This window comes from Hyla sarda, chromosome 1, assembly GCF_029499605.1.
Source record: "Hyla sarda isolate aHylSar1 chromosome 1, aHylSar1.hap1, whole genome shotgun sequence".
NCBI classification, from domain to species: Eukaryota; Metazoa; Chordata; class Amphibia; order Anura; family Hylidae; genus Hyla; species Hyla sarda.
The window spans coordinates 363399073-363417066 of NC_079189.1; the positions used below are offsets into that span (position 1 = coordinate 363399073).

Consider the following 17994-nt stretch of genomic DNA (forward strand, 5'->3'; position numbering starts at 1 on the left):
ATCCATGGCCGGATCTTACGGTAACACTCACGTTTCATAAGACAGGAACCCCGGTGGATGTGGATCCACTGGATCTGTGTGGCAGATGACTCGGACCATATCAGAGAGTGGAGTCTAAGGTGCTGCTGGTTTTCACCAGAGCCCGCCGCAAAGCATGATGGACTTGCTGCAGAAGGCGGCACCCAGGCCACTACCCCTGGCATGGCTCGACCTCACAGGAGATGCGAGGCACAGGAGGGATTAGACAGCTCGTAGTCAGGATAGCAGAAGGTCAGGGCAAGCGGCACAGTAGCATAGTTAGGAACGTAGCAAATGGTCAGTAGGCAGGTAGCAAGGTGCAAGGTAAGGTCACGGAGCAAAGGATCAGATACACAGCAAGGCAATAACAGGAATGCTTTCTCTCAGGCTCGAGGCAACAAAGATCTGGCAGGGAAGTGAGGAGGGTGGAGGAATTTATCAATGAGCCACAGCTGAATTACACTAATGAGCTTACTGGCCTTTTTAATCTTAAAGCTCTGGCACGCGCCCTAAGGGACAGGGACCCGTGCGCTGGAGCAGAGAGGCAGAGGTGGGGGCAGGAAAAGCACCAGGTGAGTGACGGACTGGGGCTTGCATGGAGGCGTGTTCCGCAATGCGAGTCCCAGCCCCGCCGGCAGCATCAGGTAACGGGACCATGCGCTCACGGCCAGTGTGTGCGGCCGGAGTGCATAACATAACAATAGGTTTGCTATGGGGATTTGCTCCTACTCTGGACAGTTCCTAAAATGGACAGAGGTGTCAGCAGAGAGCATTGAGGTCAGACAGAAAGGAAATTCAAAAAGAAAAGAACTTCCTCTGGAACATACAACAGCTGATAAGTACTGGAAGGGTTAAGATTTTTAAATAGAAGTAATTTACAAATCTGTTCAACTTTTTGGCACCAGTTTTCCAGTTGAGTACCCCTTTAAATGTGTTGTCCAGGAAACCATCTGAAATATATTACAAGACTTTTAAAGTCTAAACTGTTCAGCCACTATTTAAATATTCACCATCAACCTATAACTTTTTACAAGTAAAATTCTGGTAAACTACAATGTAATGCACACTGGCTGTGGGTTTGGGTGATAAGTGTGGACAGTTCATAATGCCAGGGTAGCGTTAACCACCACACTTCAAGGTTTAGATAGTTCTCTTGGGCCAAGCGCTGGGGACAATGATGAACACAGATGCAGGGTTATGGAAAACTATCTTTTACTGAGGCAGGAATGATGGTAAAATCCTTTACAGTACAGATCAGAGCAGGGAAGTGCAGAGTAACCCTGTGAAGCCAGTTGCCTTGCTGGGATTTGTAGTTGCTTTCACTGGACTGAGTGATGGCTACTATGGACTCAAGACTTTAGATTGCCGGCTTTAGATTGGTGACTGATATTATCCCACATTGACTTTAGACCGACTACAGTGGTCCCTCAACATACGATGGTAATCCGTTCCAAATGAACCATCGTTTGTTGAAACCATCGTATGTTGAGGGATTCGTGCTATGTAAAGTATAGGAAGTTGTACTCACCTGTTCCCGCCGCTCCGGACCGTCACTGCTGCCCTGGATGTCGCCCTCCATCACTGTCACTGCGTCCCCGTGATGTCCCCAACGTTCCGGACGTCTCTGCTTCCCAGGGATCGTCGCTCTCACGTCGCCGCCTTCACGTCACTACGCACGCCGCTCCTATTGGATGACGGGACGACGTGCACGGCGACGTGATGATGACTAAGGAGAGTGCCGGCGATGCAGGGGATCTCGAAGAGGACGCTCCAGAGCCCCGAGGACAGGTAAGAGAACATCACCAGAGCACACGGGGCACCGTAAACGGCTATTCACCAGCAGCTGAAGCAGTCAGCGCTGCCGGGTAGCTGTTTATGCGATGGCCCCTACATACAAAAGCATTGTATGTTGATGCTGCCTTCAACATGCGATGGCCTCTGTCGGGGCTGCCTTCAACATGCGATGGCCTCTGTCGGGGCCATCGTAGGTCGGAGGGTCACTGTATTGTTTATTCTCCGGAGCTTCTAGCTTATCGTCAGGCTTGGAACATTACCTGTGTGATGGGGTACTTGCAAATGACGTGGCTGCAGACTTTTAATTTCTTCCATCGCCTCCTTCAGATTATCACAGACTTCTCCTCACTCCTCTACACACTTTACTTCAGCACTCCTCCACTTCTCAACTCTAGACTGAACAGGTCCCCCCCCCCCCCTACAATACATAACGATTCAGGCAGGGGGCATCCCATTGGGGCATCAGGATCACATGGTTTACTCTGCATGTCTTCCCTCAAAGATAAAGTAACACTGATAAACATATATTTAACACAAAATATCAAAATAGTATAAAGTGATATACCCTGTAATAGTGGGCCCAGAACAGTGACACTGTAAGTGCCTGAGACAACATTTACCGGACAGGACAGCATCCTACACTGGGTCACCACACAAGAATTTGCAGTCCCCAAGGAGATAAATATAGGAATAATCCATTAGTTTAAGTTGAAAGATGAAAGGTATGGGAAAATATCCAAAACAGCTTAATGGATTTATATTATACGATAATTTAATTAATTTAATAATTTTTTCTTTTAAAACATTTCCTATTCCACAAGTTACTTGTACACAGCAGGATAAGAGAACATAAGTGGCTAAACGAATAAATAGGTAAAGGTCTGGACTATGCCACCATCCTAACCTTGCAAGCTCACGTTCACTTTATTACCACTTTATTACTAACATTTTGCATTATTAATGAATATTTTAGCTGGCAATATACAGTTAGAAATGCATTATCTATAATTAGTACTCTAGGAACCTGTTCAGATTTTAGGGGGCATAAATTGGCATTGTTTAAAGGGAATAGGATATATAAAAAGATTGCACTGTTGGTGGTCTGGACATAGGGAGCTCTACTGATCGCTACAGCACCACTGCATTTGGCTTGTAGTCTGGAAATTTCCATATTTTTCAGCTTTTCTGTCCTGGACAACTCTGTTAAGAAATTTTTGGCAGTGACAAATATTGTCAAAGTCACTGCATGTTATAGTGTAAAGAGAACAGCCAAAATAAATTCCAATGTCAAGTCGAAGTTTTTCTGCAGAGTAATAGCCGGTATTGTAATTTTATTGGCTAACATCGTAAGCTAGATGCCCCTAGACCAAGATAGATATTTTTGGTCATCTAATAAAATATTAGGGGACTGAAATTTGTGGATTACAATTGTGCACGTGTTAAAGATAACTAATCTGATGACAGGAAACATCTGCTTCAACATGATCCAACACCCACAGGACTGATGTAAACAGAGGACTTTGGCTTGAATAGGATGTGCACTGCTCCGACATTTCTCATTCTCTGAACATTTAGTTTAAGTTAATAAAAACAGTAGTCGTCTATTAGGAGTGAAGACAAGTGACCTGATGGTGTTGGTTTGTCATAAACGGGCTTGACACTGTATTAATACTATAGACTATTGCACTACTTGCAGTATCGCAGTAGAAATAGGGGCTAAAGCTACTACTTGTCAATGAACTAATGTTTTCTATCAATCATGGTCTCTAATACAATGAATACATTTGTTATTTTTGCTGATATAAAGTAATAGGGCTCATTATTTGCAAAAAGTACAAACAAAACAAAAAAAACATCACAAGTCCTTTATGAAAGCGGCTAAAAATTTAAGATTTGTCAAAAACTAGGACTTCTGGATTTGGCTTGTGGTTAGTTTCTAACTTGAGAACAATGGGGGAGATTTATCAAAATCTGAGGAAGAGTAGTGCAGTTGCCCATAGCAACCAATCAGATAGCTTCTCTTATTTTTAAAGAGGCCTGTGAAAAATGAAAGAAGCAATCTGATTGGTTGCTATGGGCAACTGCACCACTCTTCCTATGCACAGGTTTTAATACATTTCTTTAATGTTCTAGTAATCAGGTGAAGTTACATTTATTTTCTACCAGGGTTTGTGGCCACCCTATAAAACGCAGGTGGCAGCCTCATATCAACCACCGATACTACCAGGACTTCTGCTCTATAGTGAGTAATACAGCTGGTTGAGCGGGGTCACCTGCTACTGTTAGGTAGTGTCCCTAGTTTACTTTTATTACTAGGAAGCTACACAAGCACAGCAGCAAAGATTGTTTATGAGGGAATCTGAATAACTCTCAAAGAATATATACTGCATTTTTAAACTCGGGTTTGTCATCAAACCATATATAACTCCTCGGATAAGGACATTACAAATCGTAGGCATGTTCAAAAATGACATATTTTGGGTGTAATACAGCTCTGTTATAAAATGTGAAGTCATTTTCTAACTCCAATGTCCTCCTGTGTTGGAATGGAAGCTTCTCAAGAGATTCATGATGTAGTTTTCCATTACATTACTAGACAGCAAACTATGAGATAGTTGAGCTAAAAGTGTAGCTAGATACATTTCAATTTAGGTAAGTAATAGCCAAGATATATCTCACATTTGGCACGCCTTAAATCCAGATTGTATATAGGTCTTTAAAAAAACTGAAGTAGCAAAATTAATAATAACAGGATAATGGGCTCATAACTGAGCATGTCTCCACTCCCGGCATGTCTGCTAAAGTGAATACTTGTATCCTACACAAAACAACAGCTCTGGAAAATCCTTTCTCAAGACTCTGTGTGGCGAACACTAGGGACAATAATGAGGGTAATTGTGAGGGTAGTCCCTGTGTAGGATTAGTCATGCCTCTCATATACAGTATTAGGGATCATGTCTCCCATATAATGTCCCTCATAACTAGTATATTGTACATCATGCCAATCATATATTGTGCCTTATAAATCCCATATATTGCCCCTCAAACCAACCATTTGTCTCTCATGCCTCCTAAATACCGTACCCTTATGCCTCCCATATATTATCCATCATGTTTCCTATATATTGTCTCTCATGTCTCCCATATATTGTCCGATATGGAAGCATCCTTAGGATGCGCTTAAAATTAAGCCACCGAAAGGAACTCCCTCCAGGATGTAGGGTGGCGTGCTTATGTAATCACGCTGCCTGCATCCCTATCTAGGTGCCAGGCCTTACTAGCAGAGTCCAGATTGGCACCTAGTCAGAACAGCATGGGAAAGAACACTGGAGAGGTATATTTTACATAGTGTGTTTTAATTTTTTTTTTACACAATTCATATGTGGGGACACAGTATATAATACATTCTTTTTTTGTGGGCACAGTATTGGAATAATTCATTTGTGGGGCCTAATGTATCATGATGGATATCAGGGGGCACAGTGTATTTTGAATTTCAGAAGTATGTTGTATATTGTACATAATTTCTGGGGTGGCATGGTTTCAGGGGCTACTGTATGTGGCAATAATATATTCAGAGAGCACAGTGTATAGCAGTGTTATATTAAAGGGGCTACATGTGTGACAGTATTATATTCATAGGGTACAATGTCTGTAAGGGTTATATTCAGAGGGTACAGTAAAAGGCAGTGTTATAGTGGCGGCGTTATCATCATGAGGCACGGTGCACGGTTAAATGCCTTGAAGAGTTACGGCAATCAGTGCCAGGCAACTGCTGCCAAGACAGATAAGATAATGAAATGCATAAAAAGCGGCATAGATATGTTATATCCTTATATGAATCTATGCATATGGATGGTGCCTTATAGTACTTTGTCACTTGCCAGCCCTGCGTTAGGTCAAGTAAACTGTATTTTCAATACCAAACAATAGTATAATGTAGATATATCTCTGCCAAGTAACATCTCGTTGCGCTGGCCTGGATATCGTTTGTGTAAGCTGTAAATTCCTCTTCTCTCCACTTCATAATTTCATGACCTTCTCCAACTAATACTCTTCATCTTCACCATATAAGGGACAATTATTATGTAGTCGTATGAATTGCTGGCATAGAAGTAAGGGAACCAATCTCATTTATAGTGTTTTGGCAACAGAAAAGCCACAGATAAGTGTATTTGACTGAAGAGAATTCATGGGCTGATAGAATGACAAATATGAATATGTATACATGAGAGCAATTTGATACAAGTGTTTCCTGTAATGTTTTTTTTTTTAAGAAATGACTCCTTCTCAGGTATCAACCATTTGCAGCTAAGCCTTCATGTAAAAAAATTAAAGATAAAGTATGTTGTTTGTGCATACAGTATGTCACATAAGTAAGTATACCTCCCACCTTTTATTATATATTTTCATGAGAAAACACTGAAGAAATTATACTCTGATATAATGTAAAGTAGTGAGGGTGCTGCCTGTATAACAGTGTTCAATGTTGTGTCCCTCATAATAACTTAACACACATCCATTAATGAGTACACTCCTAAACAGGAATGTCCAAATTAAGCCCAATTAGCAATTTTCCCTCCTTGGTGTCATATGACTCGTTAGTGTTATAAGGTCCTAGGTGTGAATGGAGAGTAGGTGTCTAAAATTTGGTGTTATCATTCTCACACTCTCTAATACTGGTGACTGGAAGTTCAACATGGCACCTCATGGCAAAGAACTCTCTGAGGATTTGAAGAAAAAAAAAGAATTGTTGCTATACATATAGATGGCCTAGGCTATAAGAATATTTTCAAGACCCTGAAACTGAGCTGCAGCATGGTGGGCAAGATTATACAATGGTTTTACAGGACTGGTTCAACTTAGACCAGGCCATGCCATGCTCAACCAATGAAGTTGAGTGTATGTGCTTAGTGTCATATCCAGAGGTCGTCTTTAGGAAATAGATATATGAGTGCTGCCAGCATTGCTGCAGAGGTTGAAGGTGTGGGAGTCATCCTGTCAGCACTCAGACCATATGCCGCACACTTCATCAAATTGGTATGCATGGTTGTCATCAAAGAAGTAAGCCTTTTCTAAAGATGATGCAAAAGAAACCTTACAAATAATTTGCTGAAGACAAGTAGACTAAGGACATAGATAATTGGAAATATGCCCTATGGTCTGATGAGAGCAAAATAAACATATTTGGTTCAGATGTTGCCAAGCATGTGTGGCGGCAACAAGGGGAGGAGTATACAGACCAGTGTGTACCAGTGTGTCTTGCCTACAGTCAAGCATGGTGGGGGGAATGTCATGGCCTGGGGCTTCATGAGTGCTGCTGGCACTGAAAAGCTACAGTTCATTGAGGGAACCATGAATGCCAACATGTACTGTGACATACTTAAACAGAGCATTATCCTCTCCTTTCCAAGACTGGCTGGAAGGCCAGTATTCCAACATGTTAATGACCCCAAACACACCTCCAAGATGACCACTCCCTTGCTAAAGAAGCATAGGGTAAAGGTAATGGACTGGCCATGCATGTCTCCAGACCTAAACCCTACTGAACATTTGTGGGGCATCCTCAAACAGAAAGTGGGGAAGTGCAATGTCTCTAATATTCGCCCATTCCGTGATGTCGCCATGGAGGAGTGGAAGAGGATTCCAGTGGCAACCTGGAGAACTTCATGCCCAAGAGGATTAAGGCAGTGGGGGAAATAATGGTAGCCACACAAAATATTGACACTTTGTGCCCAATTTGGACATTTCCACTAAGGGGTGTACTTACTTTTTTTTTGCCAAGGTTTAGACATTAATGGTTGTGTGTTGAGATATTTTGAGAGGACACAACATTAAACACTGTTATACAGGCTGAGCACTCATTATTTTACATTGTAGCAGAGGGTCATTTCTTCAGTGTTGTCACATGAAAACATATAATAAAATATTTACAAAATTGTGAGGGGAGGACTCACTTATATGAGATATTGTATCTATTAACCTGTTTTACATATATATACCAGTTTGCTCTATTATGCTTTTTATGTTTATGTCTACATCGACCCACCATAAAATTTGTCTGGTTATAAAAATGCATTTATTTTTAAATATAAATAATAGAGATGAGCGAATCGAAGCGGATGAACCCAAATTCGTTATTAATTTCATGAAATATTTGATTTGCAACGAATATCGAATCACCGAAAAAACACTAAGACTTAACCTTTAATAAATCTCTTTAAAAGGATCCAGAAAGGGTCCTAAACCATCAAAGAAACATATACACAAACATACTTGTTCTGTAAGTCACGCCCAGCACCCCCAATCAGGGTCTAGGCAAAAAACATGTAAATAATAGATGAAAAACAGCAAGATACAGTTGCTCGTCCGGTCTAAACAACAAGAAAATAATAATATTGATATAGTAATAATAATATAATATAACCTCCTGACTAAAGGGCAAGAGGGGGAGGGGACTATTGGGGGTCGTATTTGCCAATATGGTCTAGTTGGCTGCTACCTCACAGTCTCCCTGGTTGGCCCTCTCACTAGACCTAACCCTAGGCGGAGTTGACGCAAAAGATCATTTCATTACTTTTACCAGGTGTGATAGAGAACATAGTTACAATACAGCGGATTCAGCCTTATTGATAGGTAGAAATCACAGAAAGAAAAACATAATGTATATAATAATAACTTAAAGAAGTGCAAAATAATATTTTCACTGAAAAACACTCTTTATATTAAAATTTAACTTTTATTCTCTACTATTAAAATTGTTCAAAAGAAAAAAGCCCCGTGCATATATAATCAATTATGATACTCAAGATAAAAGTAACATATCTCCATCAAATGTACAAGAAGCGTGTGGAGCCCCCAGTCCAACATAAATAGAAAAATGGACTGGTAGGATCCCAACACACAATTTCCGGCTATACACGAAAAAACATTAAAATGCACCCACAAATAATAAATGCTATTTGAAGAAAAATCAACTCTCAACGCGTTTCACCCCTCTATTATCGGGGATCCTCAGGAGAGACACCGGACAAATACAGTATATTAATGCAAAATGGCAGATTAAAACTTAAGCGTCAGCGGGTACAATACCCCAAACATATATTAGCTGCGCTCAGTTCAAATAAAGATAAATGAACGCTCCCATAATGGAGCACTCACGAGACCCCGCGTCTATGATGATCAGATGGAGGCTCCTTATTGATAGGTAGCAAAGAGAAAACAAAAAAGATACTTATCAGCCAGTTTGACCGGTCAGCAAACAGAACTTAAGGAGTCCCAAAGCGCTTCAGGCCCCCCTATTCACCTATTGATCGTAGGCCCCCCTACGATCAGGGGGCTGGATGGTAATAAAAGACAATCCTTATGATGGCCAGATAAGGAGCAAGGTGGATGAAGGCTGCTGGTGGCCATGTTCCGTGAATCGCTTCATTAAACTCCATTTACTGCGGTCCAGGCTCCAGGGCATCCAAAATGGTGGATCCACATGTCAGTACATGGGGCAAGGAACGCTGGGAAGGTGGGAAGGCAAGGCGGGAAGGGAAGTAGGCGGGATGACCCTGAATCACATGCAGGATGCAGCCTATCAGCAGCCAGTCAACCCAGTGATGTCACAGCTCTATATATTCGGCAGCCATTTTGCCGCTCACATCATTCATTACACAGCATAAAGATAGGACGGACATTGCTGTGTGTGTGTTAGGCTGGGTTCACATCACGTTTTCAGCCATACGGGACTGCATACGGCAGGGATATGGGAGCGCCCAGTTTTAGGTCCCCACAGCCGTATGCGTTCCCATATGGCTGAAAATGTGATGTGAACCCAGCCTAACACAAACACACAGTGATGCCCGTATGTAATTAATTTCAATGAGAGTGAAACGCTGACTCCGGTCAGCTCATTTTTGCCCTGTATGCGGTTTTCCACCTGACTTAAAACTGTGGTCCATTCCAGCAGCTTTTCACATCCTAGTCACATCAGCATTCTGATGGACAGAGAGCAGTGTTGTTTTCACTGAAAAGGATTTTTTACTGCAGCCATTAACATCCCAGTCACTTTCTTCAGCATTGTATTACAGAGAGGGGCAGAAAGCTGTGTGTTGCCTCATACATTTCAACAAGCTGCCTCAACTTCATAAACCTTAGCAGAGGAGGCAGGAATAATTTTTCAGTGCAATTCTGTGTCTTTGTTCCACAACAAATCATGTTGTGCTGCTGGTTATACTAGTCTGTAGTGACAGTATAATACCCAGCAGTCCATTCCTAATACTCTTTGACAGAGTGCAATTTTGTGTTTAGTACACAGCTTTTTTGTGCTGCAGCACTGTTGTGTACTGCTGGTGTTGTGCAAAAATACGTTTTTTTTAAGCATTCTGTACCGCATTTTTCTGCCCTCATAAGTGCATACCACATATGTACATCTAAGTAGTGTACTTTTTTGTACCTGTTAATCTGTCAAGGGCCTAGATACTGTGAAAGTCCAAGCAAAAGTAATCACCGGCTTGTGTTTTACAAAAATATAGAGTTTTTAAGCATACTGTATCGCATTTTTCTGCCCTAATAAGTGTATACCACCTACGTACATCTAAGTAGTGTACTATTTTGTACCTCTTAATCTGTCAAGGGCCTAGATACTGTGAAAGTCCAGCCAAAAGTAATCACCGGCTGGCGTTTTACTAAGATACATTTTGTTTAGGCGTACTGTACCGCATTTTTCTGCCCTCATAAGTGCATACCACATAGTACATCTAAGTACTGTACTATTTTGTACCAGTTAATCTTTCAAGGGCCTAGATACTGTGAAAGACCAAGCAAAAGTAATCACCGGCTGATGTTTTACAAAAATATAGAGTTTTTAAGCGTACTGTAGTGCATTTTTCTGCCCTCATAAGTGCATACCACATACCTACATCTCTAAGTAGTGTACTATTTTTTACCTGTTAATCTGTTGTGGGCCTAAATACTGTGAAAGTCCAGGCAAAAGTAATCACCGGCTGGTGTTTTACAAAAATACGTATTTTTAAGCATACTGTAGCGTATTTTTCTGCCCTCATAAGTGCATACCACATACCTACATCTCTAAGTAGTGTACTATTTTTTACCTGTTAATCTGTCATACTGTGAAAGTCCAGGCAAAAGTACTCACCTATTTTGTACCTGTTAATCTGTCAAGGGCCTATATACTGTGAAAGGACAGCTAATAGTGCACACCTGCTGCTGTTGTAGACAAATACTGTTTTAACCGTAGTGAAGCATATTGTACGCCCCTGATATACGCAATAAGTATGTCAGGCAGAGTAGTGCCAGGACGTGCACAGTGGAGTGGCAGAGTCCTTAATTCATCAGGCGCAGGTGGAGGTCGCAGCAGAGTAGGGGCATGTGGCAGCCGCAGTCGCAGCAAGAGGTCTGAGCTCCCGGTGTCAGCTACCAGTGGTGTCTCGACCAGGAACCCAGCAGCCGTGATTGATCGGTTCACTTGGTTATCCACTTCATCCCAAGTGACATCTGACACCCCCAGTCAACAGTCGGTGGGTTCTTCGGATTCAATCCCCACTTGGCATGGCCCTCATGCTGCTGCTGCCACCTCAAGGCTCTGTCATTGTGCTGCTCTATGGTCTCCTCATGCTAATGCTGCCATCTCCAGTCAATCGTTGGTGAGTTCATCAGACTCAACCCTCACTTGGCATGACCCTCATGCTGCTGCTTCCACCTCAAGGCTCTGTCATTGTGCTGCTCTATGGTCTCCTCATGCTAATGCTATCACCTCCAGGCTCGGTCATTGTGCTGCCATATGATCTCCTCATACTGATGCGGCCATCTCCATGCACTATGCTGCTGCTGCAGATGCTACCACCTCCAGGCTCTGTCATTGTGCTGCCATGTGACATGTGACTCCTTGTTAGATTAGTTTTTTTGTACCCACACGCCCACACGCCAGGGCCCGGGACACTAAAACTTGGGAGTTACATTGTTACATAGTTAGTACGGTTGAAAAAAGACATACATCCATCAAGTTTAACCAGGGAATTGAAGGGTAGGGGTGTGGCGCAATATTGGGGAAGGGATGGGATTTTATATTTTTTCATAAGCATTAATGTTATTTTGTTCCAGGAATGTATCTAATCCTGTTTTAAAGCTGTTAATTTTTCCTGCAGTGACCAGTTCCTGAGGTAGACTGTTCCATAAGTTCACAGTTCTCATGGTAAAGAAGGCGTGTCGCCTCTTGAGACTAAACTTTTTCTTCTCCAGACGGAGGGAGTGCCCCCTCGTCCTTTGGGGGGGGTTTAACCTGGAACAGTTTTTCTCCATATTTTTTGTATGGGCCATTAATATACTTATATACATTTATCATATCCCCCCTTAAACGACTCTTCTCAAGACTAAACAATTGTAACTCCTTTAATCGCTCCTCATAGCTAAGATGTTCCATTCCCCATATTAGTTTTGTCGCGCGTCTCTGCACCCTTTCCAGCTCCACAGTGTCCCTTTTATGGACTGGTGCCCAAAACTGAACAGCATATTCCAGGTGAGGTCGTACCAATGCTTTATAAAGGGGGAGTATTATGTCCCTGTCCCTCGAGTCCATGCCTCTTTTTATACATGACAATATCCTGCTGGCTTTGGAAGCAGCAGCCTGACATTGCATGCTATTCTGAAGTCTGTGATCTACAAGTACACCCAGATCCTTCTCTACCAGTGACTCTGCCAGTTTAATCCCCCCTAAGACATACGACGCATGCATGTTATTAGTACCCAGATGCATAACTTTGCATTTATCCACATTAAACCTCATTTGCCAAGTGGATGCCCAGACACTTAGTCTATCCAAGTCATCTTGTAACCTATACACAACCTCTATACACTGTACAGTGCTACAAAGCTTGGTGTCATCTGCAAAGATAGAAACAGAGAGTTAAAAGTTAAATTTCAAAATCCTCAATTTCAATGTAAAAATCTTACATTTCTATTTAAAAATCTAAAATTTCTTATTTAAAAATCTTAAATTTCTATTTACAAATCTTAAATTTCTATTTAAATTTCAATGGTCTCCTCATGCTTCTGCCAACTCCAGGCTGTGCCATTCAGACATTACATGGTCTCCTCATGCTTCAGCCAACTCCAGGCTGTGTCATTCAGCCAGTATATGGTTTACTGATGCTGCTGGGCCTGTCCCTTGGCCTAAAAATGTTTTATGGTAGCAAAAGCTACTCTAAATCTTGAATTTAAATTTCAAAATTCATCTTTTAATCTAAGGGATTGGGAAGTCCTAGTGTCTATTCATTCTGCTGCCAGCTCTTGGCTGTGTCATTCAGCAACTATATGGTCTCCTCATGCTGCCATCACCTCCACGCTGTGTCATTCAGCCACCATGTGGTCTCCTGATGCTGCCAACACCTCCACGCTGTGTCATTCAGCCACTATATGGTCTCCTCATGCTGCTGCCAACACCTTCACGCTGTGTCATTCAGCCACTATATGGTCTCCTCATGCTTCAGCCACATCCAAGCTGTGTCATTCAGCAATTGTATGGTCTCCTGATGCTGCCAACACCTCCACGCTGTGTCATTCAGCCACTATATGGTCTCCTCATGCTGCTGCCAACACCTTCACGCTGTGTCATTCAGCCACTATATGGTCTCCTCATGCTTCAGCCACATCCAAGCTGTGTCATTCAGCAATTGTATGGTCTCCTCATGCTGCTAACACCTCAACGCTGTGTCATTCAGCCACTATATGGTCTCCTCATACTGATGCCACCTCCAGGCTCTGTCATTGTGCCGGTGCATTGCCGTGGAATGAGATTTGCCATAGAATGAGATGGTCCGCCTCCATCACATCCTATTGGCTCTCTCTTGTCACGTGACATATTTAAACGTCACGCATCGATGCGCACAGCAGTGTCAATTTGGCTATCACAGGGAGAGGATCTCCTCACCCTGTGATAGCTGAAGCTGTACGGAGCTCTCATGGCCTCTGTGGCCCGACAGAAGTTCACACATGTACGCAGCTCATACGGCTGCCTCATATACATTTACTGTTGATCCACAGCGATATCGGGATCCCGATGCCCGATGGCGCTGTCATCAGTGTGCGTCCCCGCGAGCGCCCCACGCCCGCAGCTCTACTCCTCGTCCCCCGCAGCTCTACTCCCCGTCCCCCGCAGCTCTACTTCCCGTCCCCCGCAGCTCTACACCCCGTCCCCCGCAGCTGTACTCCCCATCCCCCGCATCTCTACTCCCCGTCCCCCGCAGCTCTACTCCCCGTCCCCCGCATCTCTACTCCCCGTCCTACGCAGCTGTACTCCCCGTCCCTCCGTAGCTCTACTCCCCGTCCCGTTAACGCTCAGGGAGCGGGGAACAGAAAGTAGAGCATCGGGCGCAGGTAAAGTAGTACTGCGCATGCGCAGCACTACGCGAATAACTTAACCTGCGCCCGATGCTCTACTTTCTGTCCCCCGCTCCCTGAGCGTCAACGGGACGGGGAGTAGAGCTACGGAGGGACGGGGAGTAGAGCTGCGGGGGACGGGGAGTAGAGCTGCGGGGGGTGGAGGACGGGGAGTAGAGCTGCGGGCGTGGGGCGCTCGCGGGGACGCACACTGATGACAGCGCCATCGGGCATCGGGATCCCGATAGCTTGTGGATCAACAGTAAATGTATATGAGGCAGCCGTACATGTGTGAACTTCTGTCGGGCCACAGAGGCCATGAGAGCTCCGTACAGCTTCAGCTATCACAGGGTGAGGAGATCCTCTCCCTGTGATAGCCAAGTTGACACTGCTGTGCGCATCGATGCGTGACGTTTAAATATGTCACGTGACAAGAGAGAGCCAATAGGATGTGATGGAGGCGGAGCATCTCATTCTATGGCAAATCTCATTCCACGGCAATGCACCGGCAGTGTTTCTAAATGCGATGCCTGTAATCTGCAGGTCATTCTGACAACAGTATTATTTCCCTACATCAGCACACTCCGCATGCGTGTTAGAACAAAGCAAAGTGTTATACACCCCTATTGAGGCTCTGTATAGTCTAGAAATAGCCGAATAAATTCGGATCAAACCAAATTTTATAAAAAAATTCTGCGTATCGGCCGTATCGAATTGTTCAAAAGTTTGCACATCTCTTATAAATAAGATATTTACCGATCCATATAATCGATATTCAAATTGCGAATCAGAAACAGGACTTAGGCTACATTTGTTAAAGGGGTATTCCGGGATCTAATCTTTTATCCCCTATCCAAAGGATAGTTGATAAGATGTCTGACCGCGGGGGTGGGGGAACCGCTGGAACCCCCAGCGATCTTGCTTCAGCACCTGCATTGTATTCAGAGCTGTGTCTCCAGTTTCAGATGCTACAGCGAGCGGGTGCTGCAGGGAGATGGCTGGGGTCCCAGAGGTGGGCCCCCACAATCAGACATCCTTTGGATAGGGGATAAAATGTTAGATCAGGGGTTCTCAACCAGGGGTATGTGTACCCCTGGGGGTACGCCAAGGGTTATGCGGGGTACGGCAATTTGCTGACAAATACTGGCCATGCATTGGCCAGTATTATTCAGCGCAAAGCAGGGATTGGATGCTGCAGTCACCGTGGCAGCTCACTATATTGTACCACGGCCGAAGATGTGGCCACAGCCACTTTACGGGCCGCCACAGCGCAGAAGGACGTCATCCGTCAGTGCGGCCCTCCAACTCCCACCGAATGGGATTGACACGGGCCTGGTAAGCATGTTAAACTAAGTGAAACATTGCAGTATGGGAGGGTGTTATTGTATGTATCTCATATATTGGCCCATGGGGATCAGAGGGGGGAATAATGCCACAAGGGGATTAAGATGGAGGGGGAAAATGGAAAAAGGGGATTAAGATGGAGGGGGATATTGGAAAAAGGGGATCAGAGGGAGGGGGGAATAATTGCATAAGGGGATTATTATGGAGGGGGAATAATGGCACAAGGGGATTAAAGAGGTGTTTCGGGCAAAAACATTTTATCCCCTATCCAAAGGATAGGGGATAAGATGTCTGATCGCAGGGGGCTCGCTGCTGAGACCCCCCTCGATCTCCCTGCAGCACACGCAGTCTATGCGGGTGCTGAATCTCCAGCTTCGGAAACCTCCGTCACGCCCCCTCCCATAGACATGAATGGAGGGGGCGTGGCGGGACGTCACGTCCCCAGTTCCGGAAACCCGGAGGTTTCCGAAGCTGTAAATTAAGCACCCGCATAGAATGTAGGTGCTGCAGGGAGATCGCGGGGGTCTCAGCAGAGGGCCCTCTGCGATCAGACATCTTATCCCCTATCCTTTGGATAGGGGATAAAATGTTTTTGCCCGGAAAACCCCTTTAAGTATCACATTAGTATCGCATTAGAAAGGTAAGCACATCCCGAGGGGTACCCGTGGGCATACTTTTACCCTTAGGGGGTACAGTCGCGAAAAAGGTTGAAAACCACTATGTTAGACCCCGGAATACCCCTTTAAGACTTGCTTTTCATTTCAAGTGAATTGCACCAATTTTTTTTCCTAAGAAGAAAGTGCAATTTCTCCTGAGTTTGGCTGATCTTACATTGCTGTGACAACACCCGGCAAATCAGGGGACTTGGACAGTGGGCCAAATACATCTGGCCTCACAACTATGCACTTCTCAGGTGATATATATATATATATATAGATATATATATATCTCAATGGCGCAGCACTCCGTATCCAAAAATAGGTGAATTTATGATGTCACATTAAACAAGCTTATTTAATGTTACATAATAAATTCACCTATTTTTGGATACGGAGTGCTGCGCCATTGTTGGATTTCTATCTAAGAGGACTTTTATCAGAGTTCAGGCTGCTTGCACCAACTGCATACAGGCTGAGTAATGCTGCAAATATTCTTTGGGTTATGAATATATATATATATATATATATATATATATATTGGTATTTGAGAACAAGTATCTGCAAAGTTCAGACTTGCGACTGACTAACTCCTGAAGTAAATCAATATTCCATTTGGTTTGTAAATTGCTAATAAATGTATTTACTTAATCTTCTATGTCTGTAGCCTTTAGCTTAATCTGACTGAAATAGGTCAGCAAATGGGAAGGAAGATTTAAAATCAGAGGAAATCACTTTTATTTACACATGTAGATCAATTTAATAAAGTTCTTCTATGGGAATTGGGTCTGGGTCTTCTAGTGGAATTTCAAGATCTTTCAAGTCAGTAATGCAAGACACAACTGTTCCTAATTTTCAAAGTCTTTAATCTGTTCAAATAAAACCACAAGATATTTTGTTGCCATTTGAAAATTTGATATGAGATTAAGGCAGTTTGTAAGAATGATTCTTACACAAGAGACCAAAGACCAAAGGCTAAATAAATACATACGGTATATCCAGAGACTTTAAGAAAGAAAAAAACAGGAAAAATCTGTTCAAAAGCAAACAAAAGCCGAAATGTTCTAATCTTTTGTTTTTTATTTTACGCTTTGTTAAAAGTAAAACTTATTATTGACAGTTTATTTTATTTTTTTTAAACTGTCTTAGGGAAATGTTTTATTTAACAAAAAAAGAAAAGGTTGATTTTGTGACTGTTCATCTGTTTTTTAAATCTGTTCTGACCCCAAAATGTCCAGTGTTGTACCTAAAGCCCCCTCATGCTCTTCCTCTTCTGCATATGGAGATGCTACTTGCTGAGATCCAGCATGGCCAGCCCTGACTATCACTGTGCACGTGCAAGATCTCAGCATGGAACAGCTACATGCAGAAAAGGAACAGTATGAATCTCAACAGCTACATGCAGATGAGGAAGAGAGTAAAAATATTCAACATTATAGGCATGAGGCACAACACTGGCTGGAGGGAGAATTAGTGCATCTAGGGGCTAGGGAACCATCTGAGTGCACCAAGGCCTCCATTTACATATTGGGATTTCTAAGGATATCTCAGGAATGGCTGCACCTGGAAAGATAAGATAAAGACAAGTTGATCAGCGTCACCTGCTGTAACAGGCAGTACCAGCAGATCAGCATTGGTATTGGTGCTGACAGATTTCCCTTAAAGGGGTATTCCGCCAGAAAATATCTTATCGCCTATCCAAAGGATAGGGGATAAGATGTCTGATTATGGAGGGTTCCACTGCTGGAGACCCCCACGATCTCCGGACCGGCAGCGGCGGCATCCAAAACACAGAGGC

General features: G+C 43.3%; 1 protein-coding gene across 1 annotated transcript in view; it reads left to right on the plus strand.

Moving 5' to 3' along the window:
- Positions 1–17994, plus strand: part of PGM5 (phosphoglucomutase 5) — a 189970-nt gene that overhangs the window by 87931 nt on the left and 84045 nt on the right. The gene's annotated exons all lie outside the window — the stretch shown is intronic.